We start from the raw sequence: 26,500 nt of genomic DNA on the forward strand, positions 1-26,500 counted from the left end.
GCGATCAACAAGTAATTACCTGACAATATCCGCATGAATCAAATTTCAATTCACGTAAGCATGGACGTCACACTTTCTTTACTTAATAAAACCCCTCTACATGATTTCGTAGACATCCTAGAAATAGCAACCAAATCTTAGACGTCGCCCGTATTATATCAGCTACGCCACCTTCTGCACGTGCTTTTGTAGACAGGTGCAGAAGTGTCTATGTGGTAAGAAATTTACTTCCCAAACACATGGTTGCGGGTTCAGTCCCACTGCGTGGCACCTTGGCTTAGTATCTTCTACTATAGCATCAGAGCGACCAAAGCCTTGTGAGCAGATTTGGTTGACAGAAACTGAAAGAAGTCAGTCGTAAATGTATATAAATATATATATATATTATATATATATATATATATATACGCGTGTGTTTGTGTGTATGTGTGGTGTCTTTGCCTTCCACCTCCTCTTGATCATCGGTGTTAGTGTGTTTGACATCCCCAAAAGTTAGCAGTTCGGCGAAAGAGAACGATAGAATAAGTACTGATCTTTGCAAAAACATAATTACTGTGGTCGATTTCTTCGACTAAAATTTCTTCAAGCCGATGCCCCAGCATGGCCGAAGACTAAGAACTGAAACAAGTGAACAACAACAACAAAAATATCCTCGAAATAACAACCAGATCTTAGACGGCACACTTTTATTATTCACCTACTAAAACTCTTCTACGTAATTTCCTCAACATCCTCGAAATAGCACCCAAAGCCTTCTACAATGTCATTCAAATATTGTAAAATAACAACGATGCATTATTAAATGCAGTGCTTATGCAATAGGGACATAATGGTCTCTTCTGGAACATCTTTCGTTATAAACTTATCGACAACAGCAATTACATCGAGTTATGCAAGTATTTATTATTAGTCAGGGATTTTTTATGTAAGCTCAAGGGCCCTGAATTGAATAAATCCCAGTATGTTCATAAAATTCTGGGTTCAGTTTCTTTACCAGACGGTTCGTTGTCTCTTCTAGCAAAGACCCCTTTTCTTGTAATTTTGCTATAGTGTTCTGTTGCAATGCATGGCAACCGAGTGCAATTCTACCCAACTCTTTTATCCCTCAGCTGTTACATCCTGAAACTACCACTGGGGGCAAGGAGAAAGGAGAGCAGTGACGGGACTAAAGAAGTGCCTATAACAGCACAGAGCATGCTACCAAGCCATACTTGCTTATGTATGCCGGTGGCCTCTACGTTGTTTTAAATAGTAATTCCTGGACATTACTATCTCGATTTTTAGGACTCATAGGGCCGGTTCTCCGGGTTTTATGGTGTATATGAGACCGACATTACAACGTACCCCTGTACAGGACGCTAGTTGACCACAGGGTTACTCCACAGCTAAATAGACAAGAGCAACTTGAAATAAATTGTTTTGTTCAAGAACACCCCACATCACCGAGTTTAAATGCCCAAATTCAAGCAACTATATCTAAACTGGTTTCCTTTCTCCTCCTTTCATAAATTTAAACAAACACATAGATACTCATAGGGGAAAGGAGGAGGAAGAAAAGATGAAGTGAAATAATCGATATTTTCTCCACTGATTGCCTATTGGAAAAACACAAGGGAGCCATCTTGTAGGAAATATTAACACCGACCATCCATCACCAAGTACACACTGGAGTTCTGTTGATACTATAATATACACTTGCTACGGGTCAATTTGAATTGATAACATTTTTATCGCTGAATTCCTCTATTCTGTAAAGGAATCGATTTGCTCAATCAAATGATTACCGAAATCGATCCTCGTGCCATTCATTGATCGGTCAGTTCAAATGATCAACTTCACCACTTCTCAAGTTTATCGTTTTCTGAGATCACCTGATTCGGTTTATTGTCTGCTTCCGATATAAGAGTCTGTTAGGCTTGAATGGAAATTCTAAATTGTAGCCGAAAATTGTTAAAGTGAAAATGTGTCAAAAATGAAGATTTTAACACCAGAAACAATTACCGATTTAAATGTAAAGCTCATATATTGGGTTGTCCGGAAAGTTCGTGCCGATTTATAGTAGCTTAATTTTCGACTTATTTGGTTGAGTCCATAAAATGGGGCTAAATTACAGCAACATTCGTCCTAAACTAGGACTGCCATGTTATGTTGACCAACAATCTTTACTCCAAAGTATTGTTACTGAATATCTCTCGTTGTGAGATTTGAAAATAGTAATTTTCTAACAGTAGGTTATAGTTTTATATGATCTCAGGATTCTGCAACCTCTCGTTAATTTCTTTCTTGTCAACTTGCCCTTGGAGAATCCCTCTCTCCGAGACGCTGGATTTCTTGCTCCCCACTACAAGTTCCCTCTACTCCTTTTCTTGGTTTTATTATGCACGAAAAATCTAGCGGAAGATTTAATTTTGTTTTTCTCTAACGAGAAAAAATTCGACCAAGATCAAATATTAACAGAAGAAATGAAAGATGGTTGTGTGCAGACGCTTCTGAAGTCCCAAACGCTATGCATACAAAATTTCCTGAAACTGTCATGGATTTAGGGGTTGTCAGCATTGAAGGACATGTGATGCCACCTTATTTCTTTCCACAAAGCCTTAAAGTTAAATCTGCTACCTACATTGAGGCCCTGAAAATAATTGTTAAGCTCTGGATAGACAGTGTCTGCAATGGAAGGCCTTATGTGCTTCAGTAAGACTCTGAACTATCACACAGTAATGGGCGGCTAAAAGTTTTCGTGATCACATAAAACCAAACGTTTGATTTCCTAATTCCCCAGATCTCAATTCCGTGGACTATTACCTGTGGAGCGTTGTTGAGAGGCAGGTCAATGAACACGCCCATAACGCAAAAGATTCTATGAAAGCTGCCATAGTCAGCATGAATCTGTCCTCAAATATATAACGCACCCTGAAAATATTTCTCCAGCGTTCTGGTCTGATGACCCTCGTTCTTGTCTAATGACCCTCGTTCTGGTCTAATGACCCTTCATGTTTGTTTTCGATTAGTTTCCTTGAAGGTTTCCACTATCCTATTTTTGTTCACAACTTTGACCCTCCATAAATCCCAAATTATATTTTGGTACTTATGGGAGAAACTGTCTTCAAAGACTCATATTGTCGCCCGATGCTCGAAATGAGGAGTAGATAGACAGCCATCAACTTTATGTTACTTGTCCTGTTTTCCATTAGTTTCTCTGGTTGTTTGCGTATTTAACTCATTTGCTTTCGTATTTCACGTTGTTGGCTGTTGGTGACGTCCTGTACCCATATATGCATATATATATATATACATATTATTATTTGATTGAACGCCACGCACCCATTTCCAAGTAAGGTTTTTCTTTTATATATATATATATATATATATATATAATTCTTTATGCATTTACTTGTTTTAGTTATTTGGCTGTGGGCATGCAGGAGCATTACCCTCAGTCGAACAATCAGTCCCAGGACTTATTCTTTGTAAGCCTAGTACTTATTCTATCGGTTTCTATTGCTGAACCGCTAAGTCACGGGGACGTAGACACACAACATCGGTTGTCAAGCGATTCTGGGGTGACAAATACACATGCACAAATGCACACACACACACACATATAGATATTATATGTATATATATATAGATATATATATATATATATATATATATATATATATATGTATCACTCTCTCTCTCTCTATCAATCAATCTATATATATATATATATATATTATATAATATATATATATATATATATATATAGTCGGAATTTACAAAAAAAGTAAAGACAGGTGTGTAAACAACAAACAGATTTATTAGTTTAACGTTCGGGAAGGTGAGAAAGTCTTTTACGTTTCGATCCTACGCTCTTCAACAGAAAGGAACACGAGAAAATAAACAGAGAGAGAATAAAAAATGGTTTAGTGGCTAGCGGTCTATCATGGTGATATATATATATATATAAATAGGGATTTGGTCGGCCCGAGGCTATAGTAGAAGACATTGTCCCAAGGTGCCATGCAGTGGGACTGAACCCGGAACCATGTGGTTGTGAAGCAAGCTTCTTACCACACCCACGCAGCGCCTGTAAATATATATATGTGTGTGTGTGTGTGTTTGTGTGTGTATATATACATACATATATATATATATATATAATATATATATATATATATATGGATGCATTTTTGGTTCGAGCTAATTAGCAGTGCTCAAATTTCTTCGCACAGTATGTAGGTGAGTCAAAGGACTAAGCTAGCAGCTAGTTCAATCTGTTTACCTTTCATCCCTCAGAAGCCAGACAAAACTAAACGGCAGCAAACCCCATCGACTTCGGCCATGTGTTGTAAATAAGTGTCTTACTTATGACGTAGAATAGCAATATTAGAAAATATTATTAATTTCTTTTTCCACTAACTGCAATCACCGCATTTCAATATATTAATAAAATAGCAGTGAGAGAGTGAGTGGGTGGCTTTCCTGCCCTTTACGAAGGACGTTAGCTGTGTACGTTCCGAGGATATAATAAGGAACTCAAATGGTGTCGCAATCAAGACAGGCCGGAAATTTACGGCGTTCCCTACACAGGAAATGAATACTTATTAATAGTATACACACCTATAGATACACGACCGCTCCCCTCACATATACATGAAGATATATACATGCATTCATAGAAACACAACTAAAAATCGATATACATATATCAGAGAATATGCGTGTGTGCGGGTTTGTTTTTTTATGTATCAGGAAATATGTAGCATAAGATTCATTAATTCATGCATGAATGATCTCCCAGAATTTATAAAAGAACGTTTCTAAAAAGCATGTGTACACACACACACACACACACACACACACACATACACACAACACACACACACACACACACACACACACACGCGTGCACGCATGCACTCATACATACATACGCACGAAGTCGCACACACGCACGTATATATAATACACAGACACATACATATATATATATATATATTATATATATACATATATATATATATATATATATATATATGTTAATGGGTAGGTGTTTGTGTGTGTGTGAATGTACATACACTCACAAAGAACATAATATATATATATATATATATATATATATATATATATATATATATGCGCATTCACCATACACACTTACATATATACATACATATACGTCATAATACATACAGACAGATACACGCACACACAGACTCACAGCACACACACACACACACACACACACACACACACACTATAAACCCATGTAAACATATTTCATGCCTGATACACACGCCGTGGTCTCTCTGACGTTTTATGCTTATTTCAACTCATAACATGAGAAGTTACTTTATTTTTATCATCTTGAAACACTAATGACGTCAACACCTTTAAGCTGGTGGCTTGGAATGTCAAAGCTATTTGTGGAATTCCATTTCTGCTGATTTTTTATCACTGTCACCCCTTCCTTTCTGATTTTTCTACATAGTTTCTAACATTAGATCTGTGAAAGATAATAATAGCAGTTCTTCAAAGATTCACGTCAATATTCACTCATCAATATTCGCCGTGTGACACTGGGTAATTTCTCCATTTACTACTTTGATTCAGTTTTCAACACTGGAGAGTTCTATTTACGCACTTCGACGACTGACGTAAGTAAAAATTTACTACTTACGACTGATGGCAACGCAAAAGAGAGACAGAGCGAAAGAGGCAGACGGAGAATCACAGAGAGACAGGGAGAAGCAAAAATAATAAAACGAAAATGTCAGCAACCTTGAACAAGAGACTAGTGAAGGGGATGACAGCGTCATCATAGCTAACTGACGGAGATCCTGAATTACTATAAATGGTGAAAGACAGAGGAGATGAAAATCTCCGCAGAAAACCTACACTGACAGACAAATATAATCACGTATTAATAACTGTTTCTAAAATAGTTAGATAAGGCTGAAATTCTGCGAGAAAGGGTTAAATGCAAATATCGATCTCAGTACATCATCGATTTTCCGGAACTTTTCCAAAGCCATTCCGGACTACTGACTCTTCTGAAAAAAAAAGGGAGTGGGGGTTGGGTTCACATTGGTCAACATACACCAAATGAAATAAATATTGGTTTCAAATTTTGGAACACTGCCAGATAAACCGGGTGAAAGGAGTTAAGTTGGATAGCGTCCACCCGACTGTTCAACAGGTAATTATTTTGTCAACCCAGAAAGGATGAAATGCATAATCGACTGCGGTGGAATTTGAACCCAAAACATAAAATCGGACGGAATGCAGCTAAGCATTTTGTCCGACGTTCTAGCGACTCTGCTAGCTCATCGTCTTAAATTAATATTGGTTATAAATTTTGGCAGAAAACCAGCAAGTTTGTAGGATGGTGGTAAGTTAATTACATCGCCCCAGTGCTCAACTGGTACTTATTTTATCGATCCCCCCAAAAAAAGACAAAGTGGACCGCGGCAGAATTTAAATAATTAAATGAAATACAGATACCTGTACATTAGTGGAAATTAGTGTATATTATAAAATGGAAGCGGAATGGCCCATTGGTTAAGGCAGCAAATTCGGGGTTGTAGGATCGCGGTTGTAGGATCGCGGTTTCGTCTCCCAGACAGGGCATTATGAGGCTCCGGCAGGGGGTGGTAGCGAACCATACAGTACTCTTTCACCACAATTTTCGCTCACTCTTTGTTCCTGTTTCTGTTGTACCTGTTTTTCAAAGGGCCAGCCTTGTCACTCTCAGTGTCACGCTGAATCTCCACGATAACTACGTTAAGGGTAGACGTGTCTGTGGAGTGATCAGCCACTTGCACGTTAATTTCACGAGCAGGCTGTTCCGTTGATCGGATCAGCTGGAACCCTCGTCGTCGCAACCGACGGAGTGTCACATTATGTTACAAAAATATCAAGTAAGCTGGTGTTACATTTGATACGTGTTTTATCGCTGAATTTGAACGTAGAATACACGAAGCTGTAACAGTACCGTAATGTATTTGTTGACGTTCTAAAGATTCTGCCATGTGGTTACCCTTGATGGTTGTTTTTAATTTAAGCAGAACCATGAGATTTTTGAGTTACGGGTGTTAATCGATTATTTAGATTTTTTTGCTATCTTCGGTTTATAATTTATCGGTTTCTGAAGAATGACAGTTGAAGTTTTGATACGCTGAATTCGAGCTTAAGACATTTTTAAACAAAGCTGCAACGGCGCTGCTATTTCGCTTCCCTAAACCAAGTTTTTATAATAAGCAAAATCAGATACAAACAACCGTTGATTTATACATACACACACAATGTCGCACACAAACACATACACACATACACACAGACACACACACACAAACAGACGCGCACGCACATATTTGCATATATCTATATCCTTACATAAGCCTTTATGTATATGTGCATGTGTATGTATATTCGTTTATTCTTTTATTTGTTTCAGTCATTTTACTGCAGCCATGCTGGAGCACAGCCTCTAGTCGAACAAATTGAGCCCAGGACTTATTCTTTCGAAGCCTAGTACTTATTCTATCAGTGTCTTTTGCCGAACCGCTAAGTTACGGAGACGTAAACACACCAACATCTGTTGTCAAACGATGGTGAGGGGACAAACACAGACACACTAATGCACACACACAAACACACACACACACATATGTATATATATATATATATATATATATATATATATAAAGAGAGAAAGAGAGAGAGAGCAATATAGGAGGAAAAAGGCAGATAAACAGAAGTCGGCTTAATGTATATAATGACATGAAATGTAAAATACAAAGCACGAAATAAAGAAACGAAGTAAACGAAAGTCATGTGATTGTCTTATCGTGACAGCTGTTTCGAGGAGCCGCATAGCTTATGCCGTAACAACGTTTATACATAATACATGTCGTTGCTCTATGTAATATCACAAGTTCTTAGGCATTCGTTAACCGAAAACAGGATACCCTTATCTGAAGAAAATGGTAAATGACTGTGATCTGGCTTCCCCTAACGTATCAACAGGAACTTTTCCTTCTACCTATGCCTGTAATAGTTGCAAATCTCTAAGTTTCTGAGCTTGTTTTCGAATTCTCACACATATTCACTTCTCAATAACAAAAGTGGTCATTGGCTTTACTTGAATTAGCAAATGTAAAGCACTCCCAGTCCGAGATATATTATAACAATGAAGAAAACGGAACTGTCGTGATTGAAATATCTTTCAGTGTGGGTCTGCTGGATACCGACGGATGTGAATAGACAGGAAAACAACAGCACAGTCACAAGCTAATGAGAGAGAGAGAGTGAGAGAGAGAGAGAGAGAGAGAGAGAGAGCTGTACAAGGACACAACTACACAATGCATATAGTCTGTATGTGAGCGACGCATTCCTCGCAATGGATAGATCGGAAGACGTCAAAAAAGGAATAATGTAGATTGAGGAAACCACGGAAACATCTCCGTGCTTAGACACAACATTGAGAACTATGCCTTTATATCTAGTGGTCACTCTGACTCACTCAATGTCTAGACATAAACATTTAGATAAAAAAAATGTAAATAGCGGAAGCGTTAAACCCGATCAGAAGAATGGCATTAATAAATGTATCTTAAGACGGTGAGCTGGCAGAATCGTTAACGTGCTGGGCGAAATGGGTTGTGGTATTTCGTCTGCCGTTACGTTCTGAGTTCAAATTCCGCCGAGGTTGACTTTGCCATTCATCCTATCGTGGTCGATAACATTAGTACCAGTTACGGACTAGGGTCGATGTAATCGACTTAATCCCTTCCCCCAAACATCAGGCCCTTTGCCTATAATAGAAAAGATTAATAAATGCATATTCTTCCATGTAGGTAATGAATGCTCACACTATTACAATCAGTGGTTTAAGAGAGCCTCTATGTTCTTTGCAATGGATGCACTAAAGATATATCTCAAATATAAAACACACGCTTAATGTTGGTATTCAAGTCATAGACCAATAAAAAGCACAAACATGAGGCAACGAATACATTGGACACCACACCTACTTAAAACATAGAAACTACACATAAAGTGTATTATATAAAATTAAATGAAACTAAGTAGAGACTAGATGAAATTATTGTTGAAAACATCGCAAAAGAGGAGACAAATATTTATAATAGTTATTTCTTTATTGCCCAGAGGAGACTACACATAGAGAGGACAGACAAAGACGGAAACAAACTTCTTACCAGACAGCCACAGCTGCGACAACTTTTTCCTTTTCTTCTTTTTTTTTTGACTGGTTTCATTACAATATCACAACCAGTGCGTAACTGGTACTTATTTAATCGACCTCGAAAGGATGAAAGGCAAAGTCGACCTCGGCGGAATTTGAACTCAGAACGTAGCGGCAGACGAAATACCGCTAAGCATTTCGTCCGGCGCGCTAATGATTCTGCCTGCTCGCCGCCCTCCGAAATCCGTGATATTAAAGCGTCAATTAACACTAACAATTTATTCCAAAATTACTGAAATTAAAATTTTGCTATATTTTAGAATGTCACACTGCCAATAAGAAAGATCCAACCCACTGGCTGTAGTTCACTTCACTTTACTTGAAAATTAATTTATTAATTAACTAATTAATTAATTAATAGTCAATTTGTTCAACATTTTTCGTCACACTAATCTGGGCATTTTAATGATTCTCTTGATTTCCCATTGGACTATTGATATTATCTTTCTTGTGTTTGTTATAGTGGCAAGCAGAGGCGCTCGTGTGTGTGTGTGCGCGCGCGTGTGTGTATGTGTGTTTGTGTGTGTGTGTGTGTGTGTGTGTGTGTGTGTGTGTGTGTGTACACGTTGCTCTTTTCTTCGAATGCGTTCATCCCAAATTAGAAAAGTTTCGCTTTCAGCATACGGTTTCAAAAAGGCAAATTCAAAAACCAACATTTTACAACATAATACAAACCTTCTTACCAATGGGAAACATTAAGTATGTGAATTCCAAAAAAATCTGCTAATTACTAGTGTAATTTATAAATTTGATTGCAAATGTGGAAGTTGCAAACTTTGTGAACCCAACTACAATATCGGCTATAAAAGTACGACACTCTGCAGCAAAATAACTATGAATTTACAACATGGGACAATGGTGCCGAATATTTTTTTCTACTCTAGGCACAAGGCCCGAAAATTTGGGGGAGGGGACCAGTCGATTAGATCGACCCTAGTACTTGACTGGTACTTAATTTATCAACCCCGAAAGGATGAAAGGCAAAGTGGACCTCTGCGGAATTTGAACTCAGAACGTAAAGACAGACGAAATACCGGTAAGCATTTCGCCCGGCGTGCTAACGTTTCTGCCAGCTCACCGACTAATAGTACTGTATAATACTACAAAACTGGAATATGGTGGACTGGAGAACAAGACTGGAGAATGGTGGACTAGCATCTATAGTTTGTATATTCAACACATAATAATACGGTTTCTGGAGGAAATAATATTCTCTGCATCGCGTAAATAAATATATACACAACATGCTTTTGTCACAAACAAAATTAAAACATAACCGATGATGTATAGATCGAATGATCAGAATTTGGATCCTGGTGAAACGATTGACATCAGTTATTGGCCCAGTCAGTTATAAAATGATAACATACCTATTTCTTTACTACCCACAAGGGACTAAACACAGAGAGGACAAACAAGGACGGACAAACGGATTAAGTCGATTATTTCGACCCCAGTGCGTAACTGGTACTTATTTAATCGACCCCGAAAGGATGAAAGGCAAAGTCGACCTCGGCGGAATTCGAACTCAGAACGTAGCGGCAGATGAAATACCGCTAAGCATTTCGCCCGGCGCGCTAACGTTTCTGCCAGCTCACCGCCTTAATGATAAAAATGATAACATACCATCATCTCTACATTCTGAAGAAGAGAATACGAAAGTCTACAAACTGCAAGGATAAGTTTAGGAATTTTAAAACTTAACCAAACCGCAAGGAACTAACTGGAATATACGAAAGTAAAATACTTGTATAAAAGATAAACACCTCTCTATATAAATACAAACATATATGTAACAGAGTCTTCCACTGAATAACTGTTGGCATCTACTTCCAATTGTACTATGTGGCAAGTAGCTACGATATTAAAATGGACGTAAGGCAAAATGGAATAAACTACATCTTGCATTTATTATTATTTTTCCTATATTTGCTCCGGACACTACTGGAAAGTACAGTAGAAACCACACCACTTTGCCTGAAGAAGACTGAATGATTACATTGCAAGAAGCTCTAATCTGATCAATAGCAGTAAAGCATCCCTGCATATAAGTGCGCGCACACACACACACACACATTACACACACACAATATATAATATACATACATATATATATATATATATATATATATATATATATATATATATATATATATGTATGTATGTATATGTATATATATAGTCTTGACTGCTAAATCCGCATTTATTTTATTCTTTTTCTGTTTATATCCTGTTTATTTCCTCGTGTTCCTTTCTTTTAAAGATTGTAGGCTCGAAGCGTAAACGAATTTCTCACTTTCATGACGGTCAAACTAATACACCTGTTTGTTGTTTTTCTGTAAATTTTGCTTTTCTGTAAATTTCAACTATATATATAGTCATTGGATTGCAGCCATACTGGGGTACCACCTTCAAAGGATTTTATGGTGAACAAGTCGACCCCAGTGCTTATTCGTTTAACAAATCAGCAATTTACTCCATATTATGTTACAGTGACGTAAGCAAACCAACACCGGTTAACGAGCGGTAGTGTGGGACTAACATAACTTAAAAACACCGACACACACATATACACATATATATATATATATATATATATATATGGTGCTATTAAGTTAGACATGGCCTGGGCCAATAATGGCCGAAACCTATCAAAGTATCAAAGTATACACTCACATACATACACACATACATACATACGTACATAATATATACATAGATATATACAGACAGTCGCATATATATACGATGATTTTCTTTCAGTTTCCGTCTACTAAATCCACTCACAAGGCTATCATAGAAGTGCCGTGCAGTGCGATTGAACCAGAATCGACATGGTTGCCAAATACCTCACAGCTAAGACTTTGTTTTCGCTCATTACTTTTCTGGCACAATGATGTAATGTATTCCCTTTTTTTTTTATCAGAGATACAATAAATGAGTATTATTTCTCTCTTTCTCCTCTCTCCCTCTCACTCACCCTCTTTGACTGTATTTACATGTAAAGCCAGGTCTGTGCTAACTTTGTTGCTATTGTAACTACTCATTCCTTTGGCAGTGTGTTTTGTTCCATTGATTATGCATTTTTATGTTTGATCTGTAAGCATTGGTATTTGACGATTGCTATCCTGAAAATGTCACAGTTGTAGTCTTTTGTGCCAGATTATATTTTAATATCTCTGGTCATTCTTTATTCACAGAATATATCGGTTTCTGTTTGATTTCTCGTATATTTCTAATGATTGCATAACTAAATGTAATTAATGACTCGTTCGCTCCTAATTTAGCTTTCATTTCGTATTATTTTATCGGACAACAAACTTACAGCCAACATATGGATATGCCAGATTCCCAGACTCACACAACTGCTGCAGACCACGGAGTATTTCTCTTCTTTTTATCTTTTATCTTACATTTCTTTCGGTCATTAGACTTCGGCCATGCTGGAGCACCACTTTGAAGGACTTTAGTCGAAACGATCGCCCCGGTACTATATTTTGAAAAACCTAGTAATTACTCTATCTGCTAGGATAAGGGGCATAAACACACCAACACCGGTTGTCAAGTGGTGGTTGGGGATAAACACTCACACATACACTGTGTATATATATGTGTGTGTGTGTGTGTGTATGTGTATGTACACGATGGGCTTCTTTCAGTTTCCATTTATGTAATCTATTCACAAGACCTTATTCGGTCCGGAGCTATAGTAGAAGATAATTGGCCAAGGTGCCACACAGTGGGACTGAACCTGCGACCATTTTGTTGGAAAGCCAAACTTCTTACCAGATAGTCACGTCTGCGACAACTTTTTCTTTTTTTTTCTGCCTGGTCTAAAGTTCATAACACGGTCGTCAGTCTACGCATGACCCATGGAAAGCCAGGTACACACTTGATAGGAAATCAGAAACGAATTTTGTTGGGCGGCAGTATTCAGGTTGAGGAAAGAAAGAAACTTAGTTGAGCCCACATTAACGCTTCGCAAGAGTGATGAGAATAAATGTCAGTCAAAAAGGTAATTAATGATACACAGAAAGTCTCAAGGAGGATACAATTGAATCTATGCCAGAAACAAGGCTTCTTTGAACTGTTCCTTTTCCAATTATTGGTTTCATTACAAAATCACACCTTTTGTGTGTTTATATTAATCTCATCCATGTGTTCTTTGTATGCATCACATAGAATTGTAACTACCTACGCTTCTTACGCGCTATATTTTGATATATATGTACGTCAACATGTATGTATATATGTATACATATACATATACCACATGTATATATATATATATATATATAAAAAAATTAGAAATATATATATATATATATATATATATGTTATATATATATATAGAATATATATATATATATATATATATATATATTTATATAGTATGTAATTGAGACTTTCTGTGTATCACTCATTATTTCCCTGTCTAGATCTTTTATACATACTCACATTGGCTCTGATGACGTAATACCCAGTGTACGGTCATGCTAGCCTATCGCTTGGGATATCCCAGAAACAGCTGTAAGATTTCAAATTCACCTTACCCTACTTATATATTCTAAATGACTTGAGAAACACGTCCTGTCGTCCTGCTTGGTTTTTCTTGTCCTTTTTCCTCTAATATATACCTGCTAACTCGGAAGCCTAATCTAGATCCCTTGCCCCAGCCTCAGCTGTGAAGTTGGAACCTAATGGATGACCAGCGTATCTATTCGTTTAGATCACATATTCTCTCTCTCCCTCTCGTCCCTCAGTCTCTCTTTATATATATATTATATATTATATATATATATATATATTATATATATATATATATATATAATATATATATATAGATATATATATAATAAGTATATATATATATGTATATATATATATGTATCTATATATATATATATATAATATATATCCTGATAGATCGTTAGCCACTACAACCTTTTTTCCTCTCCTTGTTCTTATTGTGTTGCTTTCTGTAGAAGAGCGTAGGCTCGAAACGTAAAATTACTTTTTCTATCCTCAGCGTTATACTAATACATCTGTTTGTTTTGTACAGCATCTGTCTTCGTCCTTTGTTTTTTTCGTAAACTCTCCCTACATATATATATATACATACATACATACATACATACATACATACATACATACATACATACATACATACATAAGTATGTATGTGTGTATGTATGTATATAAGGCAACCTAGCAGAACCGTAAGCGCGTGTGGAAAATTGCTTAGCGGCATTTCTTCCATCTTTATGTTCTGAGATTAAACTCCGTCTTTCATCGTATCAGGGTCGATAAATCAAACTACCATTCAAATAATAGGGTCGATAATATTGACTCAGCCAATTCGTCGAGAGTGCTGGCCTTGTGCCAACATTGTGTATATATTTGCGTATATTACTCATGTGCCTCCGAGCAAAACCAAATATTTACTTGTGGAATTTATTTGGACATTGAAGCTTGGCGCTTTGCACTCTCGACCCAAACCTGCTTGGCTATCTTCCACTATACTGGTATTACCTGAGTTTCCAGTTTGCAGAAACCTTGTTAGGCACCATTGAATAAACCTCCAATTTTTGACTAAAGGTTATATAATTGATTGAATTAGTAGTTGTACGACCCCCCAGTCAATATGAAACAGATAATGCTTTTCACTCACCCCTCGTTATTGAACCAAATTATCAGCTAATGCTCAGGTGTTAAATTAGCTTTCATATAATTGCCCTCATTTCACATTTTCACACACACAGACACACACGCACACATGTAATAGGTCACATGTAATAGGTCTATATATGTAAATATTCGTGTATACATCCATCTATCTGTGTGTGTGCATGTGTGTGCGTATGTGCGTGTATGCCACAGAATCACCCAAAATTAGAAACCAATTTTGAAGCGTTGTCCAAACATAACTAGATTACATTATGAAGAACAAACAATCAAGACCAGTGTAAGCGATCCCACAATATACGAATCCACAAAATGTCCCCACATTACAACAAGGGACAACTCAGTACAACAACACCCAAGATATAAATAATACACGTGTTTTCCCATCATCAGCTAGCAAACGGATTTCGCTGTGGTTTCGATGCCTAGGCAGTACCATTTATGCTGGATACCAACAGTGCTAAAATTATAAATACAGTAATCTCATGGCTATCGTGGGTGTTACGTTCTAAGACCTCCGCGATAGGTGAAAATCCGCGAAGTAGAAATAGTACTCTTCTGTAAGTTATGTTTTATTGTTTTTATAATTTGTATATATTTATTGTATTATAAATGCAAAACAACTCCACAGAGGAATTGACATAAGCTTTAATAATAAACTGCGATAGGTGAACCGCGATATGGTGAAGCATTAATATACTGCCTAAGAATCTACCATCCTATTACTTTAAGCAACAACTATAAAATAAAGAAATATATATAGAATATATATATATATATATATATATATATATATATATATATATATATATATATTATATATATATATATATATACATATATATATATATATATTATATATATACTCTGAGTTGAAAGATATGTTTGTATAAAAAATATATACTCTGAAACAGAGACAGAGAGACAGGGAGAGAGAGAGGAGGATGAGAAACGAGACTCAGAGAAGGAAAGAGAGAGAATTTAGAATTTTGTTTACAAATTTTCGGTATGGAATTGATGCTGTGTGTTTTCGTATCTCTGATCGAGAGTCACTCCCTGGTAAACACCATCAATCGTTCTAGGTCCATTCCATGTCGAATATTTTTAACTTTACGAATCATTGTTCTATACACGAATACAGATACTTTTTTAACATCCCTGCGTAAATCAATATGGACGAGAAAATGTCAATATGCACACGCACGCACATATACAGACTCATATACATATATGTATATATGTATGTGTGTGGCTGCGTGTGTAAATACATCTGTATATAAATGCTTACATATTTAAAAAATACAAACATGAAAAATATATATACGAATGTAAATACACACACACACCACACATATTAACATACATATGCGCATACACGTATATGTATACACATATATAAACAGACATATGTCCGCATGCATGTATGTATGAATGTATGTATGGTATTTTGTGTTGCTTCTTTTTTATACACACATTTCTTTCAACGCAGAACTGTTACACACCAACACATACACACACGAGCGCGCGCACGCAACTATATATGACATAATACAATATATATATAATATATATATATATTATATATATATATATAATATATATAGTGTGTGTGGTGTGGGTGTGTGTGTGTGGTTGTGTGTGTGCGTATGTATATGTATATGCAATATTATATGTATATATGTATATATGTATATATATATATAGGTAAGCACATGTATGTGGTTGTGTGTGTCGAGGAGTGCGTTTTGCTCGTTTTACTCCTCCCCCCTCCCTTTGGTTGCTTGCTTCATTAAATCCTATTGCCTGATCCTACAATATTCATTTCCACAGACTCTAACAATATCCACCTTATACATTCAATAGAAATCAATAACCTAATTGTGTATATTGATCTAACATAAAACACAGCAATCAATCAGCCATTCAGTATATGTATCTGTACAGGGGCCATAGAAATACGATGACGTCATACTAGTGTTTGATTTTGCTCCAAGCTTGTTGCCAGTTTCTCTATACCGACACTGGACTAAGACGAATATACAGATACGCAGGTACATAATGTGTATGTATGTATATGTGCGTATTATATGTGCGTATATATAATGTATATATATCTATATATAATATATATATATATATATATATATATATATATATATATATATATATAATATATATATTTATATGTATATTTATATATATTATTTATATATATTATATAGATATTTATATATATATATATATTTATATGTATTCTAATATATAGTATATAGAATGCCTCACATATTTGTGTGTGTGTATATAAATGTTTGTTTCTGTCATTGGTAATAAAGGCAATTTGACATTAGACTAAAGAAATACTCGATGATTCTGTGTAAAGAATATATTTATTATCTTTTATATACGGAAGGATGATAGTGACTTCGAAATTTCGGTCTGTTAGCCCTCCTCGGATACAATCGGATGCTAGAAGGCCAAAAGTTTGAAATCAGTCCTCTTTCTTATCTTCGTTTATCTTTGATATTGTTTTTCTTGTGTCAATCATTACCCGGCGTGAAATGCTGGTTACATCACACTGAAGAATTTTTAGTCAATCGAATTGACCCAGGTGCTCTCTCCTTTCAGGCCTGGTACTTCCTCTACTGGTCTCTTTTCGCGAACCCCTAGGTTACGCAGACGTAAACAAACCAATATCGGTGTTCAAGGCGAGAGAGAAGAACTCAAAGAAATATACATAGACACGCATATTTATACGGCAAGCTTCCCTCAATTTCCGCCTATCCAATTCTGGTCATAGTGCTGTGCTCAACATTAGCAGAAGACACTTGCCCAAGGTAATACGCACCGGACTGAACCCAAAACCATGTGGTTGGGAAGCAAACTTCTTACATGCCAGTATTTTACATACACACACCCACACATACATACATACATACATACATATACATACGTGTGTATGTATGTATGTATATATATAAATAAAGTATATATTTATATGTATATGTACAAAAATATATGTGTATGTATATATATATAAAATATATAATTATATATATATATTTATATATATATGACCGCGTGTGTGTACGTTGGGGATTTTTTTTCCTCTTGTCTTGCCTTCCCTGGATATTTCCTTCTCATATGTTCCGACGAAGATCTCGCTCCGCTCGAAGCGTTAAAACCCTCCTTCTTTCCTTCGTTCCTGAGCGTCCAACAATACTATATTTGTTCCACGTATCGCGTTGTTGTGTTTTTATTTTTGTGCTTATTGTTTGGATTAATTTTATATAGATATATATATATATATTATATTATATATACATACTTTCACACACATGCACTCACATACATACATTCATGCATGCATGCATGCATACATATAGTCGAAGATATTACTGTGGTAAGTTAGTTAGTTAGTTAGTTGCTTCCAGGTCACATGGGTACACTAGAAGACGTTTACCGAAGGCTCCCATTTTGCGCAACCTTGGGTCAGTTCCTTTCGCTCTAGCCCCAGTTTGACGAAAGGTTTTTAATGGATTTGAAGGCACCCGAAAGATGCCTGTCATATATAAGTACGAATATAATTGTGTTTATGCGTGTGTGTGTGTGTGTTTGTGTGTGGTGTGTGTGTGTGTGTGTGTGTGTGTATGTGTGTGTGTGTGTGTGTGCGTGTTTACGTGCGAGCGCGTGTGTCTTTGCGTTTGTGTTCGTCTCTTTACCGCTTGACATTTGTTAGTATTGTTTAACTTTTTCACTTGTTTCAGTCATTTTGACTGCTGCCATGCTGGACCCCTGCCTTTAGTCAAACAAATCGCCCCTAAGACTTAATGTTTGTAAGCCTAGTACTTATTCTATCAGTCAAAATGACTGAAACAAGTGAAAAAGTAAAACAATGCTAACAAATGTCAAGCGGTAAGGAGACGAACACAAACGCAAAGACACACGCGCTCGCACGTAAACACACACACACACACAACACACACACACACACAAACACACACACACGCATAAACACAATTATATACGTACTTATGTATGACAGGCTTTTTTCAGGTGCCTTCAAATCCATTAAAAAACTTTCGTCAAAGTTCTCTTTAATCAGTCTCTTTAACCGAACAACTAAGTTACTGGAATGTAAATATACAGGCGCAGGAGTGGCTGCGTGGTATGAAGCTTGCTTTCCAACCACATGGTTCTGGCTTCAGTCCCGCTGCATGGCACCTTGGGCAAGCGTCTTCTACTATAACTTCGGGCCGACCAAAGCCCTGTTAGTGGGTTTAGTAGACCGAAACTGAAAGAAGCCTCAGACAGGTGTGCGGGTCTGGGCCCTTGCTATATATATATATATATATATATACACCGTTGATAGGCCAGCTCCTGCAATAGTTGTCCTGAGATACCATCCATTATGAACTTGCTGTGTTGTAAACATGATAAATATCATAGAGAGAGACAAAAGTTCGTACCAACAGGGGTCACCTAGAGCGTGAGATGCACTTTGGCCTTTTGGGGCCTTTTCAAGGGCGTCTACTCGAAGCCAGCCACATACTTTGCATTCTGGAAAAATGAATGAAACAATTGCTGACGTTGCAAATAACCTCTCGTAGTGGCGGCGTTTACTTTATGCTGTTTTTTTTTTGAGGGGGGGGGGGGTAATATTAATTTTTTTTTATTGCCCACACAGGGCTAAACATAGAGGGGACAAACAAAGACAGACAAAGGGATTAAGTCGATTTCATCAACCCCAGTACGTAACTGGTACTTATTTAGTCGACCCCCGAAAAGATGAAAGCAAAGTCGACCTCGGCGGTATTTGAACTCAGACCGTAACGGCAGCCGAAATACCGCTGAGCATTTTTAATATCGCTTATAGAGAACGTAACGAGTACAATATTTCTGCTTTGTTTTTGCTTAATGTTTGAAGAATTACTGAAAAATGCAATGCCTTTTTTGCACAGGGATCCTCAATTTTCGCATTCCCAGACACATCAACAATTTTCGAAACTACTTTCTTTTCGTTTTCTGAGGGTTTTCTTCATTTATTTTTATTGTACCACCGAACTTCAAGATTTAAAGAATATTTGATTGTTCTCATCGAAGGAACAACCAGCCGATTATTCCACTTAGCAACAGTTTCCTGTTACATGTTAAAATTTCTTACAATCCTTACCTTTCGGGTTAGGGTTCGGGTTAAGGTTACCCTTTAGTAAAGGGTTTATATTTTCGACAATATGATTCTCCATATCATAATAAGTTTTGCTTGATGCATAACGTTATATTTTACGCAGGATTCACTTTTTAAAAAATAATTAAGCATTCTCAAGAGGAAATCTTTGAGTTTAATTTATTCCGCATGACACTGAGTAAATGGACTCTTTGTTGAATATGTGTGTGGGGGTGATGCATTTGTAAGATCTGAATTCAATAGAAGGAGTTATTGATATTGTGGTTCAATAAAATAACGGCCTTCCTTTGTCGGGAAACTTGTGATGGTTTCGCCATACTTGTTGCTACTTGTCTCATTCTATAGGTATGAAATAGAGCGTTTATAGTATATGCATTTATATATGTAACCATGGCTGTCAGCGAATGGATGAATCCCAGAGATATGTGTATGTGCGTATGCGTGTACGTGTGAGAGTGCGTTTGCGTACATAGATGCGTGTATCAATTAATACATGTAGTTGTGTTTGTATTCTTGTAAACATGGGCGTGTTTTGATAGACAGAGAGAGAGAGAGAGAGAGAGAAAGTTAGGTAGGTAGGTACGTAGAAAGACAGATAGAGAGATAGAGAGAGAGATTGAAAGAGAGATAGATAGATAGATAGATAGATAGATAGATAGATAGATAGATAGATAGATAGATAGATCGATAGATAGATAGATAGATAGATAGATAGATAGATATATAGATAGATAGATAGATAGATAGATAGATAGATAGATAGATAGATAGATAGATAGATAGATAGATAGATAGATAGATTGATAGATAGATAAAGAGAGAGAAATAGAGAGATAGGTAGATAGATAGATAGATAGATAGATAGATAGATAGATAGATAGATAGATAGATAGATAGATAGGTAGATAGATAGATAGATAGATAGATAGATAGATAGATAGATAGATAGATAGATAGATAGATAGATAGATAGACCTGGATAGGGTTGGTTATCGATGTGTTACCAATGGAGCACTTAGCCTTAACTTCTAGCTAACTCTCTCTGGAGGTAAAATTGGGAAGTATACTGGTGCAGAAATTCCCGGTACATTCGGAGACCCCCTTCGGTCACGAATGAACATGGGATTGCACCTAGAAAGTAACCCTCCCAGGCACAAGTCCGGGCAAAGTTGTTTTATGGAAGACCAGCAGTCGCCCATGCATACTGGCCTCCCCTCTCCATGCCAACAGTGTTAACCAAGGGAAAGGCAAAGGCCGATACAGCTTGGCACCAGTGACGTCGCAACTCATTTCTACAGCTGAGTGAACTGGAGCAACGTGAAATAAAGTGACTTACTCAAGAACACAACACGCAGCCCGGTCCGGGATTCGAACTCACAAATTCACGGTTGTAAGCTCGGCGCTCTAACCACTGAGCCATGCGCCTTCACTTCCGGTAATAAAACCGATGTGTGAGTGTTGCGAAGTGAAACATTTCTTTGTAGAAAGGGAACTATATAGAGAGGCACAGAGAGAGAGGGAGGGTGAGAGTGAGTGAAGATAGAAAGAGTGGCTCCTATTATGATTGCCAATAAATGCAGGGTAAATATTGTGTCAAATAATATTTCTGTGCCTGGCTCTGTATGTATATGTATCGATGGTATCCATGCATATTTATGTGCGTGCATAAGTAGTTATGTTTGTGTGCATATATATATATATGTATGTATGTATGTATGTATGTATGTATGTATGTATGTATGTATGTATGTATGTATAATTTTATTTAATAGTCTATGAATTACCAATACTTCTTACAATTACTTCTCGTTCAATTCAGATAAATATTTACTTCAAATTTAAGTACAAATCTAGTAAGTCAGTTACCTCAATGGTCAGCTGGTACTTGTTTCATCGACTGCAAAACGATAAAGGGCAAAGTCGATTTCGAGGTGATTTGAACTCAGATCGTTAGGACAAACGAAATGTCGCTGAGCATTTGACCTCGCGTTACTTACGATTCTGCCAGCTTAGACAAATATTGTCCTCAGTCATTTGATCTTATATGTATATCTTATCACATTTAATGTCATAATTACTAGATTTTTCCCGAAGTTATTGTTCATTGTTTTCACATTAATTCCTGGCTTTCAACAATGAAAGTTTTAAATAATGTTTTGTTTTCATTTTCTGACTTAACATTAAGAAAAAATAGCTTTAAAGAATTTGTCAAGCAAAGAAGAGAAAACATTTTGTAAACTGTAGCTTGAGTAAAATGGAATTTCTTATTAAACTGTCTCTTTGTTTGATGTCTGTCAATATTGTTTACATCAAATAGCATATATCGAAGCTAATGCAGTGTGTGTGTTTGTGTCCGTGTGTATATATATGTGTGTGTGTGTGTGTTGTGTGTGTGTGTGTGTGTATGTTTCAAAGTACAGCCGTCACCTTCAAGTGACTTTTACTTGCTAATATGTACTATACTGAGAAGTACATTCTTATGTCGTCGGGAAATAACATAGACATCTTTCTTTTTGTCCACAACCCTCTACCTACGATGTGCCAGACGGTAGGAGGTGGACAGGGGACAGCAACAACACTCGGCTGAAACCTATTTCAATCAGGAAAACCGAATTACAGCAAAAACAAAATAAAACATCTGGCTCAAGAAAAGAACGCACCCCAGGATACAGTAACCGAACGCAGATCCTTCTTATTTGAGACCATCTCCTTCACCATGAACTCTCGCGCTTTCATACACACATCACTGGACGGTACACACACGCACACACAGACACATATAATATATATATATATATATATATATATATATAAAGTTAATCCAAACAAGAAAACACAGAAAAAAACACAGCAACGCGAGGACATGGAACAATTAAAGTATTATTTGACGCTCAGGATAGAAGGGAAGGAGGGTTTAACGTTTCGAGCGGAGCTCTTCGTCGGAAACAAGGAGCAGGAAAGATCCCGAGAAGGGAAGACAGAGGAAAAAAACTACTTTTGCTGGTGGTGCTCAAGAGATCACATGTATATATATATATATAATATATATATATATATATTTCTTTACTACCAACAAGGGGCTAAACACAGAGGGGACAAACAAAGACAAACAAAGGGATTAAGTAGATTACATTGACCCCACTGCGAAACTGATGCTTTATTTATCGAAAGGATGAAAGGCAAAGTCGACCTCGGCGGAATTTGAACTCAGAACGTGACGACAGGCGAAATACGGCTACGCATTTCGCCTGGCGCGCTAACGTTTCTGCCAGCTCGCCGCCTTCATGTATGTGTGTGTGTGTGTGTGTGTGTGCACATACATATTTAAAGGAGCTCTCCGTCTCGGTTACGACGACGAGTGTCCCAGCTGATCCGATCAACGGAACAGCTTGCTCGTGAAATTACCATGCAAGTGGCTGAGCACTCCACAGACACGTGTATCCTTAACGTAGTTCTCAGGGAGATTTAGCATCATACAAAGTGTGACAAGGCTGACCCTTTGAAATACAGGTACTGCTCATTTTTGATAACTGAGTAGACGAGAGCAATGTGAAATAGAGTGTCTCGCTCAAGGACACAACGCGTCGCCAGGAATTGAAATCCCGACTTTACGGTCCGAAGCCGAATGCCCTAGCCACTAAGCCACGCGCCTTCACACACTCACACATATATATGTACACACACATATGCTTTTATGCGCATGAGTGTGTGTGATCGTTTTAATTTGCTGCACCAAAATTTGTAACGTCTGTTGCCAAAAATAAATGGAATAAGAAAAACAAGATACAATGAAATATCGTCTGCAGTTTCACTAAAACGTTGCCACTGAAAAGCTAATGTTGTTTCTTCGAAGTTTCTGGAAATGTTTTAAAAGAAAACTGATTTAGCTCCCCATTTGTTTCAGAAATACCATTCAAGACAGACATAAAAAAAAATTATGAGACATTGAAATAGAGAAAACAGAGAAAAAAGAAAGGAGAGAGAGACAGAGACAGAGACAGAGACTAACAGACAGACAGGTAGACAGACAGAGGGTGAATGAGAAAGAAAGTTTGTTTAAAAGATTAAAAATAGCAAAAACGGTAACAGAATGCAAAGAGCAAATAAAAGATAAAATAAAATTAGAATGTCGGAAATTTATTGAAACAGTTAACTATTTGGTGTGGAGCTCTCTCTTTCTCTCCTTCTCTCTCTCTCTCTCTCTCTCTCTTAGTTTCTCTCTCTCACTCTCTTTCTTTCTTTCTCTTTTTCTCTCCGGTGAACTCTAGCGTAAAGAGTCATGTGATTTTTGTTACGACTACAATACTCTCAGCAAGTTCTGACATGAATGGAGTCATGCAACATTCGTATCAATATTATCAATGATGAGTGGTGGACTAGAAATCAAAGATTAGATAAGGAAAATGGTCAGCGTAAGTTTTGAAATGTTGGGAGCGCTGTAGCGTGGAATTAGGTTCCTGCTCTGTCCATGACCATGCTTCCATTCTCGGCAAAATGTCTGTTACTTCACTAATAACAACATCGTTATCTTTCCTTTCTTAATCTGTAGCAATGGGTACTCTAGCGTGTTAGTATTCAGTCGGATAGCTGAGTCACTCACACATTACTGATTCAACATTACTGACAAATCGTAAAGGAGGCGATTATTTTCTCGTTGAATTCGGCAATAACATCAAGATGAAGTACTATCAACCGACCTCTTTGGACTCTTGTTTATTAAACGAAATACTATAAGTTTTGGTAACTGAAGGAGCTCTTAATAGCTGTTGCACTTTCTCGTTTCATCATAAATTTGACAGTGTGTAAGTGGATACGGAATTATAATTCACTTGTTCAGATGTCGTTGAGTAGAAACGAGAATACGAAGCGTGGTTATCGAACAATAATCTCTTTATCTTTATTTATCTCCATTTATCTCTGTTTATCTTTATATCGATCAGGGTATTAGCTCAGTGACTGACTCGATGTATTTACACCTATTTGTCTACAGCAAGATATTTTCTCCCTGACAAAATGCAGTGAATTACTTTCTTGCGGGTTCGAAGAAGCCTCAACATGTAGAAGTTCCGCAAGGCCGTGAGCTGGCAGAATCGTTAGAACACCGGGCGAAATTCTTAGTGGTATTACTTCTGACCTTACGGCCTAAATTCAAATTCTGTTGTGGTCTACTTTTAATTTCATTCTTTCGGGGTCAACAAAACAAGTACCAGTTGACTGGGCTCGATGTAATAGACTAACGACTAAGAGTATAAAAAGTGTACACTTGTGCCAAAGCCATGCTCAGCCAGTGTGGCACAGGAGACTCATCAAACCAGTATAATCTCAATCTCAAATTCATGGCCTCCACATCAGACTATGTTTGATGTAGAGAACATGCAAAGGTCTTCGTCTTGCTATGGACTGAACATGAGCAATCCAGTACGTAGCTGGTAACAATTCTTTACCAGATTTCTTTGACTGCGATCTCCTCTTCCATTTACACCTGGATTGTGTGACTTTGTTGTCTACCCACTGTCTTCCAAGTTTTCCGAGGAGTCTTTCTTTTTTCAATCTCTTGAGTACCACTCAATGACTGCACGGCTCCATCTGTTATCTGTAAACATAGTAACGTGTCTGATGTAGCAGAATTTCTGCTTTCAGTATTCTGCTATCACATCGTTCGCTCCAGTTTGTTCTCAAATTTCGTTGTTTGGGATATGCTCTCGCTGTGATATTCTTTGCGTGGATCTTTCTATGTTTCTCTTTGACATAACCAGTTGCTGCTTGGAAGTAGCCTACCTTTGCATATAAGAGACTGATCGAGCTACTAAGACAAATATCTTGCCGTTGACATCTAACGTGGCAGAATTACAAACTTTGGAAAATTCTTAATTTTTGATTCAAAATGTATCGAGACAGGTGCTATAAAAAGAAAACTACAACACCTATTAAATCGTCATTTAATCGTTTTCGAAGTAGTCACTCTCTGAAGCCACGCACTTTATTCACCATCATTTCAGTTGATGGAAGCATTCCTGGAAATCCTTTTTGGGGATTACAAGCTGCTGCCTCGTCGCATTTTTTGGATTTCTTCGACGTTTTGTAATTTAGTTGGGGTTTTCGACTGCGAATACAGCCTTGGTTTCGAAGTTTATAGCCACAGACTCAATATTCAGCAACAGTTATGACCGCTTCAAAACGTGTTCGCCTTCCTCTATACAATCAGGTAGATCGTGGGTTTGTGGCAGACCCAATTTTCGACACGATCCCACTCGACTCACTTTACTTCCAAGCAATCCCATAAGCAACAGAAGTGAGCAAGAACGTTGTAACTTAGGGAGCATGCGCGACAGAGTTGAGGGTCAACTTTGAGCCAAGCGGCTTTACTCTGCATGCTGAAG

This window comes from Octopus sinensis, linkage group LG4 (genome assembly GCF_006345805.1).
Source record: "Octopus sinensis linkage group LG4, ASM634580v1, whole genome shotgun sequence".
NCBI classification, from domain to species: Eukaryota; Metazoa; Mollusca; class Cephalopoda; order Octopoda; family Octopodidae; genus Octopus; species Octopus sinensis.